The sequence below is a fragment of the Eptatretus burgeri genome, chromosome 13 (assembly GCF_056783735.1).
Source record: "Eptatretus burgeri isolate ZD-2024b chromosome 13, Ebu_testis_v1, whole genome shotgun sequence".
NCBI classification, from domain to species: domain Eukaryota; kingdom Metazoa; phylum Chordata; class Myxini; order Myxiniformes; family Myxinidae; genus Eptatretus; species Eptatretus burgeri.
Genome location: NC_140973.1, coordinates 83744069 through 83761348, shown reverse-complemented (window position 1 = coordinate 83761348; position 17280 = coordinate 83744069). Strand labels below are relative to the sequence as shown.

General features: G+C 40.9%; 1 protein-coding gene across 2 annotated transcripts in view; it reads right to left on the bottom strand.

Annotated features, from left to right (window-relative positions):
* The window catches only part of LOC147014933 (neurobeachin-like), a 247027-nt gene that overhangs the window by 184508 nt on the left and 45239 nt on the right, over positions 1 to 17280 (bottom strand). The window contains exon 1 of one of the 2 annotated variants that reach the window (XM_085853431.1): positions 16987 to 17087. The exons of the other annotated variant lie outside the window; for it this stretch is intronic. The gene's annotated coding sequence lies outside the window, so the exon portion shown is untranslated. Of the gene's footprint in view, positions 1 to 16986; positions 17088 to 17280 lie in introns of those variants that run through there. 2 annotated transcript variants of the gene reach the window in all.

The following is a 17280-nucleotide window of genomic DNA, read 5'->3' as shown; positions in this document are numbered from 1 at the left end:
TCAGTATGTCTCTTCGAAAGGACCGTTTAGAAAACCCACCCATCCACTTTCTCAACAATCCTCTAGAAGAAGTCCTTTCTTTCAAGCTTCTGGGTCTCACTATCTGCCATGACCTTTCCTGGAAAGCCACATTTCAAACCTCGCCTCCAAAGTCAATCACCGATTGGGAATCCTCGGTCGTGCAAAGTCCTTCCTCGGCCCTCCTGAGCTCCTGACCACTTACAAAGCTTTTGTCCGTAGCCTGATGGAGTACTGCTCTCCCCTCTGGGCTGGTGCTCCTGCCTCCCACCTCCCACCTTTCTCGGCTTCACGCTGTAGAAACCAGGGCATTTCGGATCATCGGCATCTCCCGCAATGAGGCTGAGTCTTTGGGCCTCTCACTCTCTCACTGCAGGTTGGTCAGTGGTATTTCTGTCTTCTACCGTCTCCTCTCCAGCCTTGTCCCCCCCCCGCCCCCCTGCTCTCTCTGTGATTTGTCCCCACCACATTTCCTCAGGGTGCTAAAGGTCAGCCAACAACCCCCTTCTGGTAAAACTACCAAAATCATGAATCACTGCTCACCTTCACTCTTTCATTCCTCTTTTTAGTCACCTTTGGAATAAACTCCCTCACTCTGTTCATCCCATTCTTCCCTCCAGGCCTTCAAAACAGCTGTTTACCACCACCTCTTATCACCCCCCATCCAAATCCTCGATCATTTCTACCCCCGATAATCCACCCAAGCCCACTTCCTTCAAATTCCCTGCTTTCCTTCCTGAAAGTCCCTGTAATGTCCATCTTCTATTCCCCATGTTCTCCGCCCCATCCCTCTCCCTTCCACAGATCTCCTAATGTGTCTGTTCCCCACTGTTTTGTCCCTCCCACTCCCGCCCCTCTTGTCTCATGCCCCCTTGATGTGCGTTGTGTGTTAGCTCTCACACGAGCCTCAACAAGGTATACAAAAAAAAGCAACATACTGATGAATCTTTCAATGCATTTCTCAAAACATTTATACAATTATGTGATGAAAATATTCCTGTACAAACGTTTTCCCGGTCCAATTCTATAAACAAGTACCGAGGTCATCTTGGGTCACAAAATCTCTATTGAGATCAATAAATTGGAAAAATAACCTTTTTTATAAGCATATAACTGAGCCAATTGAATTTGCTAAAAAGAAAGACAAGATTAATTTTTTAAAAAAACACACTGAAAGTTTGTGACGATGAGCAAAAAAACAAAAATAAACTATTATTGCCGTCAATTCAATATTCACAAACAGCATAAAAAGTAACATGGAAGGTAATAATAATAATAATAATAATAATAATAATAATAATAATAATAATAATAATAAATAAAAAATAAAAATATAAAAGATGTGCTCTGTTCAGGAAATAAATTGTCATGGTATTTGTATCCAAGATCCTGTTGAAGTTGCTGAACATTCATCCACACTTTGTATACACTGGCTCAAACATCGCTCAAAATATTCCTGATATTGATAAGCAGTTCCATCACTTCCTGAAAGCTCCACATGTGAACTCATTATTTCTTGTTCCGATACATGAAACAGAAATGATCGATGTTGTAAAACAAATCTAAAGATTAAGACTAGAGCTGGTAATGATGGAATTAATCATCTCATTTTGAAAAATGTTGTGATGGAGATTGCCCTGTCCTTAACACACATGATGAATCTAGCAATTTTCATTTGAACAGGAATGGTGCCATTGATTGCAGATAAAGTCAAACCGATATTTAAAAAAGGCAATTGAAAAGACTTGGGAAATTATTGACGTACATCTTTATTAACCTCCTTTTCAAAAATCTTGGAGAAAATTGTTTATTCCCACACTATAAAATTCCTAATTAATTGTAGCCTTCTTTGCAACTCACAATTTGGTTTCCATGAGAAACACATGACAACACCATGCTATACTGATATTCATTAAAGTAGCCTGAGCGATTGACAATTTATCACACACAATTGCTATTTTCCTTGACTTCTCCAAGGCCTTTGATACAATAAATCATGATACGCTTGGATAAATTATCACACAATGGTATCTGGGGAAAGGCCTTGGAGTGGTTCAGGAATCATCTTACAGATAGAAAACAGTTTGTATATGTTAACAATACACAATCCAACATGGAGTCAGTTACCTGTGGGGTAGACCAAGGCTCCCTTATTGGCACACTCCTTTTTACTTTGTATGTTAATGACTTCCAAAATTCATCCGATATCCTGTCATTTATATTATTTGCTGACGATTCAAATATTTTCTTATCACACCGAGACTGCCATATCCTTCTTAATACAGTAATTATTGAATTAAAGCTTGTTAATGATTGGATATGGGCAAACAAACCTTCTCTTAATTACAGATAAAACTAATTACATGCTATTTAGAAATTCAATTACAGAGCTTCCTCGACATATTAGTATTAACGATGTACATCTAGACAGAGTTGACTTGACTAAATTTCTTGGCTTGTTCATTGATCATAATTTATCATGGAAAGTACATACAGGACCGACTATCTGCATAAATTGCTCTCATGAAATGTTGGAATTATTAATAAGCGAAAGTGGTTTTCCCAGTACATATATTACTTGTCTTGTATTCTACCTTCACCTTACCTTACTTAAACTATGGAATTTTAGCCTGGGGAAACGCATCAAATATTCACATGGAGTGAATTTTATTGCTTCAAAAATGAACACCGACAATTATTAATAATACTACTTTTCACTCTCACACTAATGTGTTATTTCTCAGAAATAAGATTCTAAAAGTTTATGATTTATACTATCTCAATGTAGGAATACTTGTGTTTCAATTGAATACTGATACGTTACCTCATGTCGTAGAATCTTTATTTATAAGAAACAAAGTCACTCTGATCTTACAAAACACAGTGAAGAACCTAAATTTACCTTTTACCAAAACTGTTTTCTCACAAAAAAAATCTCTTGTATTCACTACATCCAAATGCTGGAATGACTTGGATACTAGCCAAGGCAGCTTTAAAAGAAAATTGAAATGTCATCTTTTCAATAAATACAGTCTGGTTCATCATGCTTGTGAATAATTCTACCTCTGACATTTGACATCTGACACCTGACCATTGCTGTTGTTGCAATTAAAATATGCATTTATTTACATACATTGAGATGTCATACTGTGTCTTTTATATATACTTGGGCTCTATTTGAGAAATGTTGCCTTTTTCTTCTATTATTATCTTTTCAGCCTATCCTCGGGTACAAGATTATGCAATCGTGTGTGCGTGCCCAGACTGCAACTTATTTTTTTACCATTTCAGTGTTTGTCATCAAATTTTCAACAAAGCTGTATTTTGAGAACATGGAGAACAGAAATTAATAATTTTGTTACAATAATTTTCATTATTATTAGCTCACCTGCACTTTAGTCCAGTGACCTGATGCATCGAGCAGTGTCCAGAGGTGAGTGAGTGAACAATGAAATTATCATTTGAACCAAACACACGATTTTGATTAAACTTGGCCACAAGCTTCATATCTGATGCCGAATGAAGGCGTATTGACCACATCAAAATCTGTGCTCATGAAAAGGGTCCATGGGGAGGAGGGTGTTTTGACACCCCCCCCCCTAAAATAAGTATTTTCTCTCTTCTCCGAAACCACACACAATTTCTTTGAAACTTGACCACAACTTTCATCACCCTTGATGTACCAAAGTTTGTTCATGGTGTTGAAAATAATAATAATAATAATAATAATAATAATAATAATCAGGGTCTAAAGGGGTCTGCAGGGGGTTTGAGTGACTGTTGCTCCTGATCCAGGTGAGCTTCAGGACGTGGGGTCCTTTTGAGGTCATCTCTTCGAGCATGACCTAATAATATTGGTGTAGAAGTCCTTCGATCCGTCCATCCGTCCGTCCGTTGCGAAAATGATGATTTTCAAATTCTATCTCCTCTGCCATTTCTCAAGCGATCTTGAATTTGATTGTGTCATATGAATCTATGCGACAATATCTAAATGTTCATCAGGCCGGATTTTCGATCTTCACTTTCGTTTTCGTGTCACGTGACTTCAAAGTTGGCAAAAAGTGCGAAAATGATGATTTTCAAAATCTATCTCCTACATTTCTCAAGCGATCTTGAATTTGATTGTGGCATATGAATCTATGGGACAATATCTAAATTTGGTTGGGCCGGATTTTCGATATTCGCTTTCGTTTTCGTGTCACGTGACTTCAAAGTTGGCAAAAAATGCGAAAATGACGATTTTCAAAATCTATCTCCTCCTACATTTCTCAAGCGATCTTGAATTTGATTGCGGCATATAAATCTATGGGACAATATCTAAATTTGGTCGGGCCCGATTTTCGATATTCGCTTTCGTTTTCGCGGCACGTGACTTCAAAGTTTGCAAAAACTGCCCTACCTTCAGGAGGCTATATATTTTCTTGCAGAGATGACCGTCACTCCCACACGGGGGTAATTTTTATATTTATTACTGTTCAACCCTTGTTTAGCATTTTCTTGCTCCATTATTTAACTTTTTTTTTTCTCAGCAACCACTTCACCGATTGACACAAAATTTTCAGGGTCGGAGCAACCCCCCGCATTGAGAATATTTCAATTATAATGGTGACAGAGGTCACGTGACAGGCCAGCTATCTTAGATTAAACACAAAATTAAAGCGTTGTATCTCTGAAAACAGATGATCAGAAATATTTTAAACTTGGCACATCTCATTCTACTCCCAATGGGGAATAAAATATTATCAGGATGATGTCATTGGTGAAGTGGTAGACCAGCCATAAACGCTTTAGTCAAAATCCTTGGTTACCATTGAGATGCTGTGTATATATCCAGGCTGTGACATTTTTAGCAACTGAGTTTTTGTCATCAAATGTTCAACAAACCTTTATTATGAGATTGTGGAGAACACAAATTAATAAAATGTACCATTTTTATGCCTTCAGCGATGATGTCGCCAGTGGCATTTTGTTTTCGGGTTGACTGTCCATCCGTACATGCAAATTTTCTTTTTTCTTTGCAACAGCTTATCCGATCGACATGAAATTTTGACCATGGACGGGACTCATCATGCAGAACTTTTGGATGATAATTTTGTGACGTTATCGGTTATGTGGGGTGGCAGCCATGTTGGAAAAATGGAAAAAAAACCCAAAAACTTTGGATCTCTGTATCTCCTAAACCGCAAGATGGAAAAAAAATTTAACTTGGCAGCTGGCAACTAATCTGCATGGGGAACAACAGAGATTTGATGATGACATCATTGGTGAAGCAATATCCTGGTCAAAATTTGACAAGTAGAACACTGCATTTGATCAGTATGAAAATTTGAGACGTCGATCTCGGAAAATATTTCAACAGAGAAAAAAATTATGGTCATCCATCATGTGTTTTTTTTAAACATCATCCATAACATCCATAACATCACGCATCATCCATAACATCACGCAGCCATATTTTTTTGAAAAAAAAATTAAAAAATATCTTCTCCAGAACCACTTTACAGATAGAAGTGAAACCACAAAAAAGATCGACTATCCGTGCTGAATAAAGTTTGATAACTATGACGTCATAGGTCACATGGTCTGGCAGCCACCTTGTAATAACCCAAAAACCTTCAAAAATCTTCTCCAGAAGAGCTGGACAGATTGAGGGGAACTTCACAGATATGTTCCCCATAACTTGGGGAGATTAGGGTGATAAAAAATAATTGATGTTACATGGTTTGTTGGCCATATGGGATTGAAGAAAATTATAAAATGTCTGCTCTGGAACTGCTTATCTGATCAAAGCGAAATTTACCAAGAATCATCAAACCATATACCTGCATACAACGTGGAAATTATGACGTCAGAGGTCACGTGGTGTCGCAGCCATATTGGATAGAAAAACAAACCTTATCCGATCAAAACGAAACTTCACACACGTGATCCTCTACCGAATCATGAAGAGTCCGAATTTTCAATGCCATTGGTCACATGGTTTGGCAGCCATATTCGTTTGAAAAACGAAAATTAAAAAAACCCTTTTCTCCAAAATTGCTTAACAGATCATTATGAAACATGTTGCGTTACATGGAATAAGGGCAGTGAATCACAACTGCAAAGTTTCACATCAATTGCTGAAGCAGTTCCCAAGATATAGATTTTTTTTCATATTTTCCTTGAAACCAATGTGACTGCCATACCACGTGACTGATGACATCATTTTTAAGTCAAATTTATGCAGCAAGTGCAGTGGATCACAACTGCAAAGTCTAGTATTCATAGGTTAAACAGTTTCAGAGAAAAAAATTGTTTAATTATGTGTTTTTAAAAAATGTGACTGCCACATCATGTTACTGATGATGTCATTGTTAAGTCAAATGTATGCAGCAAGGGCAGTGAATCATCACTGCAAAGTCTTGCATCGAAAGGCGAAACAGTTTCAGAGAAATAATTAATTTTTAATCTGATCGACTCAGCATGGGGAATATTGGTTAAAAATTTCAACATCATCGGTCACATGGTCTCACAGCCATGTTGGATAAAAAGCCCTTTCCGATTAACGCGAAACTCCAAAGATGCGATTGGCCATCCATTCTGAATTTGATGAAGAGGACGTCGCGGGTCAGGTGCCCGATCGAAGCGGGGCGGCATGGTTTGTTTGTTTTTTTCTCACCATAGAAATTTCACAAAATTTTCACCATAGATGCGACTACTCATGTAGAATGTTTTTGTAACAACTATGACGTCATAGGACACATGGTGTGGCAGCCATGTTAGAAAACAGGAAAAACTTTGGACCTCCGCATCGCCGAAACCGCTCCATGGAAAATATTATATAGAAACTTGGCACGTGTCAAATATTCCCCTTGGGAAACAAAGGTTACTTTTTGATGACGTCATACGTAGCTTCCATATGACATCATACGTAGCTTCCATATGACATCATAATTTCGTGCCAAACATTTTATCTGATTCGTATGAAAATTTTTGAGGGTCATTCAGGGCTAAATTGTAATTAGCAAAACAATTGATGACGTCATCGGTCACGTGGTTTGGCAGCCATGTTGTTTTTAACATAAAACCTTCAAAAATCTTCTTCTGCATAACGGCTGAACAGATCGAAGTGAAACTTTACTTGTATGATCACCTGTCCATGAGGAACCACATGTTCTCCACCTATGTCATCATAGGTCGCATGGTTTGGCAGCTATGATTTTTTGAAGAATAAACATTTTAAAATCTTCTTCTGCAGAACGGCTTGACAGATCGAGGGGAAACTTCACTTACATGTTCCTAAGTCTTGGGCATACCAGGAGGTTCATGAATAATTAACAGGTCACATGATCTGGCAGCCACATTGGTTTGAATGAAATTCTTTGAAAATCTTTCTCTTGAACGGCTTCATCATTCGATGCCAAACATCACAGTTATGGTTGAGTAGACATGTGGAATATACATTTTAAATTTCAACATGATCAGGAACCTGGTCTAGCAGCCAGAATTATTTAATATTTTTAATCTGGGTTCAGGGATTTAAATCAAACTTGGTACAAGGATGTATCATGATGTAATAATGTGGATGGAGGCATATCTGGTGATGTCATAATGTCAAAGGTTGTCGTTCTAGTTTATTACTGTCATTTTCCTCAAGTCGAGTTTTGAGTACAAAGCGGACGGACAGGCTTTGCATTTTGAGATGCTTTTGGTTCACGAGTCAGTAAGTGACCACTATATTCGTTATGGGTGTGTGTCTGTCTGTCTGACTGTCTGTGTCTGTCCCGAACATAGCTCCGTGGGTTTTGATCCGATCTTGATAAAATTTGGGTGGGAGGTTTGTATCATGATCTAGTTGTGTTTTCCGGAGAATGGGCATGGTGCGCCCATTATGGGCGGAGCCACGCCCAAAAAACGTGTTTTTAGGGGGTAGCCGATTTCGAGTTACATCTTCTCCGAGGGGGTTTGTCGAATCTGGCAGAGGTTTCTGTATTTGGTTAGCCCAATGGCACCTGCATAGCCCCCACGGAGCTCGATTTTTCATTTTTGTCCCAAGGTCAAGGTCACAAGGTCACAAACTCAGAAAATGTCAAAAAAAAAAAATCAATAAATTGGGCATCGAGCTCCCAGGATTTTCAACTGTTTCAAATGAAAATTGGTATGCAAGTAGTGCTCTGCGAGTACTACAACTTTCATCATTTACGTTTTTCCCGATTCCCGCCAGTTTGCCCGTGGCATCCCCTCGAAAGTCAAAAAATAAAAAAGGTGAACCATGTACATTGCTCGTGAACCATCGCCGTCTCCAGACTTGTCTACTATATTTTTGTTTTGTTTTTATTTTATTATTTGTTTTTTATTGTCTGACTTGCAATTTCTTATTCAACTGTTCAAATGTATAATCACAAGATGCTATTCCAATTCCAATTCCTGAGGAGCTTATTTTCTTCAAGCATTGCTTTTTATTAGCTTCCTCCATGTTTCATATCAGTAATTCAAATATCAGAATTATTATCATTTACAAAGTGAACTTTATGTAGTTCTATGTACATACTGTTTTGTTATGTTTCAATTTTGTTTGTATGAGAACTTAAAGCATGAAATAAACTTAACCAAACCAATCAAAATCTGTGTAGTTTCAGAGAACAAGCCAAACACCTATTTTGGGGGAAGTCAACACCCCCACCCCCTTTCACTCCCCTTCGACCACAATTTTGATTTTAATGCCATGAACAAACTTTGGTCCATCAAGGGTGATGAAGGTTGTAGTCAAGTTTCATCGAAATTGTGTGTAGTTTTGGAGAAGCAAGCAAATACAGGACCATTTTTTTTTGGGGGGGGGTGGAGGGGGGGTCAAACCTGGACCCACTTTGACCCCCCATAAACTTCCTCAGACCCTGATCTTCTTAATGCCATAAACAAACTTTGGTAGATCATGGGTGATGAAGGTTATGGTCAAGTTTCACTGAAATTGTGTGTGTAGTTTCGGAGAAGAAGATCCAAGTGTTTACATACTGACACACCACACAATGTTACTATGTTCCAGGAGAGCTAAAAGGTGGCTGCGTATACTATAAAAAAAAAAGGCACTAAAGTGACTTCCGTTGACACTGGCTATAAGCTGAGGGGTTATGAACTTGCTTATGGAACTTCAATTTATTTGTTGCGATTACACATTAAGCATTAAAATCCAACAGGATAAAGAACAGGCTACTTCATATCTTCACCAGACTTGGTAGGATCCGTTCTGGTAATGGTTATATCTATTCTGAATCTTGGAAGTCGGTGGTTTGAAACCGAGCCTAATCAAACAAATGACATTAAAACAGTATGTGCTGCTTCCATGCTTGGAGCTTATCATTTTTAAAGGATAGAGCATAGACAAACAACAGATTGTTGGCAATACAAGCTCAGGCTTTGATGGGCCTAATGGCTTCCTCCTCTGACAAAGTTCCTTGCAAGGGAACTCGAATTTATTAATATTCAAGAAAACAAGTCTGGAGACGGCAATGGTTCACGACCAATGTACACAGTTCGCCTTTTCTTTTTCTTAACCTTTGAGACGCCACGGGCAAACTGGCGGGAATCGGGAAAAACGTAAATGATGAAAGTTGTAGTACTCGAAGAGCACTACTGGCATACCAACTTTCATTCGAAACAGTTGAAAACCCGAGGAGCTCGATGCCCAATTTATTGATTTTTTTGACATTTTCTAAGTTCGTGACCTTGTGACCTTGACCTCGGCACGAAATTGAAAAATCGAGCTCCGTGGGGCTATTCAGGTGCCATTGGGCTAACCAAATACCGAAACCCCAGCCAGATTCGACAAACCCCCCTCGGAGAACATGTAACTTGAAACCGGCTACCCCCTAAAAACACGTTTTTTGGGCGTGGCTCTGCCCATAATGGGCACAGCACGCCCATTCTCTGGAAAACACAACTAGATCATGATACAAACCTCCCACCCTAATTTTATCAAGATCGGATCAAAACCCAAGGAGCTATGCTCGGGACAGACAGACAGACAGACAGACAGACAGACAGACAGACAGACAGACAGACACACACCCATAACGAATATAGTGGTAACTTACTGACTTGTGAACCAAAAAACCCTGTTCTTGAGAAAAATGCTTGTTTTGCCTTTTTCAAAAAGCTTATTTTGGATTGGAAACAAAATATTAATTCTGACAAGAGCAACTCAATAGTGAATTCACAATCCTAAAGATCTTCTCATGGGAGGAAAGTGAGCTCAAAGTACAGTGCAGGAGCAAAGCTTTGAGAGAGAGGCAAAATCCAGCAAGACGTGTATCGAAGAACACCACCCAGAGATTAATTACATATTTCTACCTTACACCCACCACCCTCCCCCATCGACAACCACCAACAGCTCCACTAATCCCTCCCCCTTTATATTTTAAACCATACAAATCACAGAATTGGGAGATATGCACAAAACAAGCAAACATTGGCGGTAGCTAATATAGCTAAAATGAGGGTGTCTTTGGGGACCTACAGACCTCCAGAGCAAAGACAACCACGAAGGAGATCTCTAGAAATCTATGGAAGATGTTGCCAAGGTGACCTAAAACAATTAGTTATTTATTGACTGGAAAGTAAAATGGTATCTTTTGTTTGTTATACTGTATAATAATAACCTGGTGGGTTAGACAGTGCCCCTTAACCCCTACTCCCCCCCTCACCCCCTCACCCACACATTCAGCCCTTCCCCACAAGCTCCACATTTTCATTTATAGGCAGGGGTTCACATAACTGGTACCCAGGTGGTTAAAAAATAAAAATAATTAAAAAAATAATAATAACGAAATGTGTACAGTGGAAAATCGATACAACGCTCACCGGTGGGGTCCAAAGCGACTAGGGCGTTATAAATGATACAGCGCTATACTGATGCAGTGAAAAATATTTTATATTACATACAAACCAGAGCCAAAACACGTGGACATGTACGTCCGCCATCTTGGATTATTGGGGTTGATGATGAAGCGGTCAAGTTATTTTCTTTTCTTTTTTTTTTTAAACAAGAAATAAACACAGGAATTGAATGCATATAGAATATATTTTATTTTTTTATGTACAATCGAACATTACTTACAAAATAAAAAATACAAAATGTACATTATCACATAAATCAGTAAAATATTTTACGCTTCCTTAATCACAAAACGGATACGGAATTTATATCTTGAAGAATTCGGAATATATTTCTTGAAGAAATCGGTGATCTTGCTTGGTTTCATGGATGCTCTTGAGAGTCTTCGGGTGTCATCCAGAAGGATTTTAACCTGGTGTATCGTCAAACGAAGATTGGGGGATTCCTGCTCATCCAAGGACTCCAACCAACAAAGACCATAAAGGAAAGACTGTTCAGCTTTGGAGTGGAGAGGCTGGGGGAGAGGTTCAACTGGTCCCTCTTCTTCTTCCGACTCCTCTCGGGGTTCCTCTTCCTCTCCAGTTGACAGCTGTTCTTCTCTGAGCAGTTCTTCAGCCAGGTCTCTTTCTTCTTGATCAACCCAGGCCTGGAGAGCATCAAGAGCTGATGTGCTAGGGATGAGGTTGAGGGCCGTGATGGCAGACCTGCCCAGCTCCTCCTTGGAGAACCCATTGAAGTGTTCTTCATTATCAGACTTGGGAGGACCTAGGCCTTTCCTCCAGCAGTTAATGATGGTGTCCTTGGTGACCTTCTCCCAGGCTGGCCCTGCAAACTCCATAGTCTTCTTAACGTCCATGGCCTTGAGGAAGACGGTCATCTCTTTCTGCTCCCTCGCCATAGCTTCACATAATTGATCTTTGTAGAATAGCTTGAAACAGTTGATGACCCCCTGCTCCAAAGGCTGGATCTTGCTGGTGGTGTTCTTGGGCATAAAGAAAGCGAACATCTTCCCATCCTTGGACTTTAAGATGTCTTCTGATGGATGAGATTGGGCATTGTCAATGAGGAGGATAGCTTTCTCTTCTTGCCCAAGCTTACTCAGGTGCTTCCGCACAGCAGGGCAGAACCTCTGGAAGAACCAGTCCTTGAAACAGGCTCCTGTCATCCAAGCCTTCCTGGTGTTGGTGTAAATGCAGGGAAGGAGGGATCTGTTGAAATGATGCAGACACCTGGGGTTTAGTGACTTCCCTATGACCAACGGGGTCATCTTCAGAGACCCTGACCTGTTGGCACAGAGGAGGCTGACTTTGTCCTTTGGCTTCTTGTGTCCAGTCTTTTTTGATGCGTTGTCATCCAGGTCCATAGTTCTGTCTGGAGGGGTCTTGTAGTACAGACCAGTTTCATCTGCATTGAAAACCTGGTCTTCTGTGAAGTTGTCGTCTTCGATTAGTTCATTGAAGACAGAGAGGTAGTCCTTGGCAGATTCAAGGTCTGCAGACTTGGCCTCTCCATGTTGTTGGTTCATGTGGACCCCATGTCGATCCTGCCAGCGTTGCAGCCACCCCCTGGTTAAGCTGTAGTCAGCATCTTCACCTCTCTCTTCCTTGTGAAGATCCTTGTTGATCTTCTTGGCCTGATGAAGGAGGATGGTGCCTGAGATGGGTATGTCAAGCTCTCTAGACTTGCAGAACCAATTGAATAGTTCCTGGTCCAACTCCTGATCCCTCCCAAGCTTGACCCTCTTCCTCTTCATCCCTTCACTGGAGTTGACAGTGACGATGAAGCTCTTGATGTTCTCTTCATCCTTCAACCATCCCCTTTGAGTTGAACCGGCGATGCCTGTATCCTTGCTGATGGTCGCTTGAGTTTCACCATTCCGTATCCGTTTAATTATGTGTAGCTTCTCCTCTATGGAATAACACTTCCGCTTCGGCATGGCGGCGCTGAACTGAACAGAGCAAAGAAAACTAACAAATTTGAAGATTTCTCCGCTGGTAGGTGATGATGATGTCGAAGAACTGGTACAGGAGATGTAACGGGAGCTTAGATTTAAGTTGTTGGCAACTCTTCCAAAAGGATGTGGGCGGTAGAGCACGTGAACATTAGTTAATCTTGGACAGTACAGTACTGTACTTACGTTGTGCACTGTGTTGTATGGTGTTTGAAGGGAACATGAACGTGAGTTACAGGAGATATAGATGCTATGATGATTTGAATTGAATTGATTTTGTTCATCTCAGCTTAGCCATTTATAAGGGAAAGGTGTGAGAAGATAACAGCTCATGAGTATTTTCACACCACATCTCAACTCAACACAGGGCGATGACAGCTTGAATTTTTTTCGCCACTTAGCACTATTTTTGGACTAACTTTGTCTCTATTTTCTCACTTTTTTGCCTTTAAACATGAAATAGTAGTATTTTTTTTGGGGTCCAAGGTGTATGAGCGTTATATCAGTACAAGCGCTATTACGCTTAGTGTTATATCGATTTTCCACTGTACTTCAAAGATACTCTGAAAGCTCAAAAACATACCAGCATAACAGGCTTTCAATGGAAGCTTTCTCAGCTCGTGGAGGTAAGATTGTTCAATGATAATTCTGATAAATTGACAAACTGCAATTTCAAAATTTATATTAAGTGCACAAAATTAAGTTTATAAATAATAAAATTATAATTTACAAGTTATATTGTTGTATTGGTTAAAACTTACAAGATAACGAAAAATAGATCGAAGCAGAACATGCGAGCAAGGAGAAAGAACAGAACGTTCAGCGTTGGGACGAAAAACAGCAGCTTGCGGGTGTCTCAACTGGAGCAGACGTTCAGGAAGGATTGGCAGGATAGTACGTGGTGCACGGATTGGCGTAGCTTACAAGCCTCTATGCACCATCTGTAATGTCACTTCAAAACTAAAGGACCCAATAACAACTGGTGATAAATCTGGAGTAGTTTACCATTCATCATGCAAAGACTGTGACCAATTCTACATTGGTGAAACTGGAAGGACTTTGAAACGACGACGACATGAACATGATCGAGCATTTAGGCTTGGAAATGTGACCCAGTCAGCCAAAGCACATCATTGCCTGCAATCTGGCCACAGATTTGACTTTGATGGGACCCATGTCCTCGAAACTACATGTAACAAACGACACAGGTCAATTTGGGAAGTGTGGCACGTGAAGAGCTGGGAGGGTGGTGTAACTGGGGAGACTGTGGACATACCCACACAGTACACACATCTAATGCAAATGGCAAAAATTGGATGGTGCAAACAGCTGCATAAGTTGAGCAACAAATTCCCAATCCCAAACACCACATCCACATTTGCACAACACCCGCTGAGAACCTCAACACTCGCACAACCAACATATCACCATGCCCAACCAGGACACGAAACCAGCCATGTTCGTGCCCCAGAAACACAAAAACAACAAGCGCACACGTGCTCACCCAAACACATACACCACCAGATCACGTGCAAGTAAAACAAAAAGGAGCAGAACACCCCATTAATGATGTGATTTGATGTTTGTTTTGCTTTTGCAAAATAAAATAAAAAAGCACTCCTCCAATTGACCTCGAGCACCAGCAGGTCATTACAGGTCAGGTATGGGAGCATGCACCAGAGAAGCTCGTCAGTGCGTCCACTTTCCACAAGGACTGTAGGGTCCTCGGATTGGCCATCCCCCAGGCAGATGCCTGGCCCATCCCAATCTCCTTGAGATGCTGATAAACCTGCTGCAAACAAGAGGTATGTGGTCAGCCCATTGGCCTACTCTCCTCACGAGGAACCCTCGCTGAGGCAATCTGGTGAGCAGAAATGGCATCAGGAAAACGAGCCACATGTCCATACAGCCGCAGCTGACGCTCACAGACTATGCAGGTAACAAACCTCATTTGAGTCTCTCTCAGCAGCTGCCCGTTGGACATAAAGTCTGACCAGCGAGAGACAGGGATTCTCCAAAGAGACCTGGTACCAAAGGTACTGGTCTCAGATCCTTGGTCAGAGTCCAAGTCTCACATCCGTAGAGCAAGACTGGAAGCACCAAGGACCTGAAGACTTGGACTTTCATCCCGCACAGGTACAGACAGCACCACACCCCATGATCCAGTGAATCTGTGACTCCCCAGGCCTGACCCAGATGTCTGTTGACCTCTTACTCACAGCCAGCAGAGACATGAATATCACTGCCAAGGTAAGTGAATCACTCTATGACCTCAACATCCTCACCACAAACAGGCACAGACAGGACAGCAGCATCCAAGATGTCATTGAAAGCCTGGATCTGAGTTTTGATCCAGGAAACCCATAATCCTGGAGGCTCAGACTCCTCATTCAGCATCTCGAGGGCCCCCAAAAGCATATCGAGAGTCTCTGTAAAGATGACTGCATCATCTGCAAAATCAAGGTCAGAGATGTTGACATTCCCAAACGATGTACCGCAGCTTGATCTCTCTGACATCCTTCTCAGAATCCAGTCCATACAAGTGCTGAAAAGTGTGGGGGCTAGTACACACCCCTGGCAAACTCTAGTAACAACTGCAAATAAGTCAGAGATGGTACCACCACATCTCACAGCGCTCTTAGTACCAGAGTATAATGCAGACATCAGATTGATCAGTTTTGGTGGCACACACAAAGACCAAGAATCCTCCAGAGGGCATCCCAATTCACTGAATCAAATGCTTTACAGAGATCAACATAGGCTGCAAGCAGCCCCTGCTGAAACTCTCATCTGCATTCAACATTGACCCGAAGAGCAAGGATACGGTCAATCATTGACCTCTGGTGTAAAGCCCGACTCCTCTTGACGCTGGTGCTGAAGCAGATGGTGGCGAACCCTCTCAATCATTATCCGAGCAAAAACCTTGCTTGACACTGAAAGTAGCGTCACCTCTTGATGGACAACAAGCCCCTCTTCCAGTCAGTTGGGATGATGCCTGTGTTCACAGCAGAGCACAGAACTGCATGCAACGACACGAGTACAGCATTTCCACCAGTCTTGAGAAGTTCAGTGTAGATGCCACAGTTCCCAGGAGCTTTACCCCATTTCAACCAGTTCACCGCAGCCTGTGCTTCCACAAACGAAGGTGGATCACAGTTGATTGAACGGTCAGCAATAGGGATAGTAACAGCCCTGACATCTAACTCAACAGCTGGTGGATCAGCGTAGTGCAGCCACTCAAAGTAACTGCCCCAGTGGGCTCTCACTTCAAACTCCTCTGTCAAGAGACCATAACCACAGTACACCGAGGAACGGGCTTGGAGGAACGCAATGTGTGAATGCCCCTGTAATCAGGATGAAAATCACCTGACTACAGGTGATGCTCTACCATCCATCCATCCATTCATCCACTGGGAACATACTCTGTGCAGAGCGTTGGTGTTACCTGAGCAGTCTCCTTGGCTATTGGGTACAATCCTGGACGGGTCGCCACTCTGACACAGGATACCAGCAAGCTGGCACTCATTTTGCCGACCTCGGAAGGATGACGGGTAGAGTCAACCCCACCTGGTATCAATTCAACAGCCAAGCGGGATTTGAACTCAGAAACATCACCTGAGGCTGGGTCTGCTCTTGCTTTTTTGCTCAAATTAGCGGAGTCGATCTGATTTTTACTTTTTTTGGTGGAAGCGCCTTCTTCTTTAAAAATGTCCCAACCACCCCAATCTGATATAAAACATATATATATATATATATATATATATATATATATATATATATATATATATATATATATATATATATATATATGTATGTAGTCATGTGCCGCCCGTTCCGGGCAACGACGGATCGCATAGACGACGGGTCTGCCACCTCTGAAAAAAAAAAAAAAAATGAAAAAAAAAATGGAGCTGAAAAATTCAGATCGCAGAGTGATGTAGCCTCGTATAAAAATAGCACATACAAACATACATAATACCTCATAATGATAATAAACAACGACAGTGTGGCCCTGTTATAATGCGATCGTTGAGGTCCATAAAATGTCATCGCGAAAAAAGGAGGGTCGTGCTAAATCGGGATTCAAGGAAATCGGCTTTCAAACTGAACCAATGTTTGCACGTTTACCTTCTAGCAAGTAAATTACCTTTTGATTGAAGAATTCCGCAAATAAATCGTTGTTGTTCGTCAAATAAAAACAAATTTCTTTTTAGTGAAGCTTTTCATGTTGTGAAAACAATCACACTGTTCTGAAAATATATATCACAATTGACAGGAGCTCGTTTCTTCATTTATAAATTATAATATCGATGCAATGATTACGTATTTATAAAATCCAAACGCTATTTATTCACCTTTCTATAATCGATGCGAGAGGAGATTGTAAGCTGCTGCGAACAATACCGATGGCCGTCATGAACAGCACAAAGGTAAATCTAAC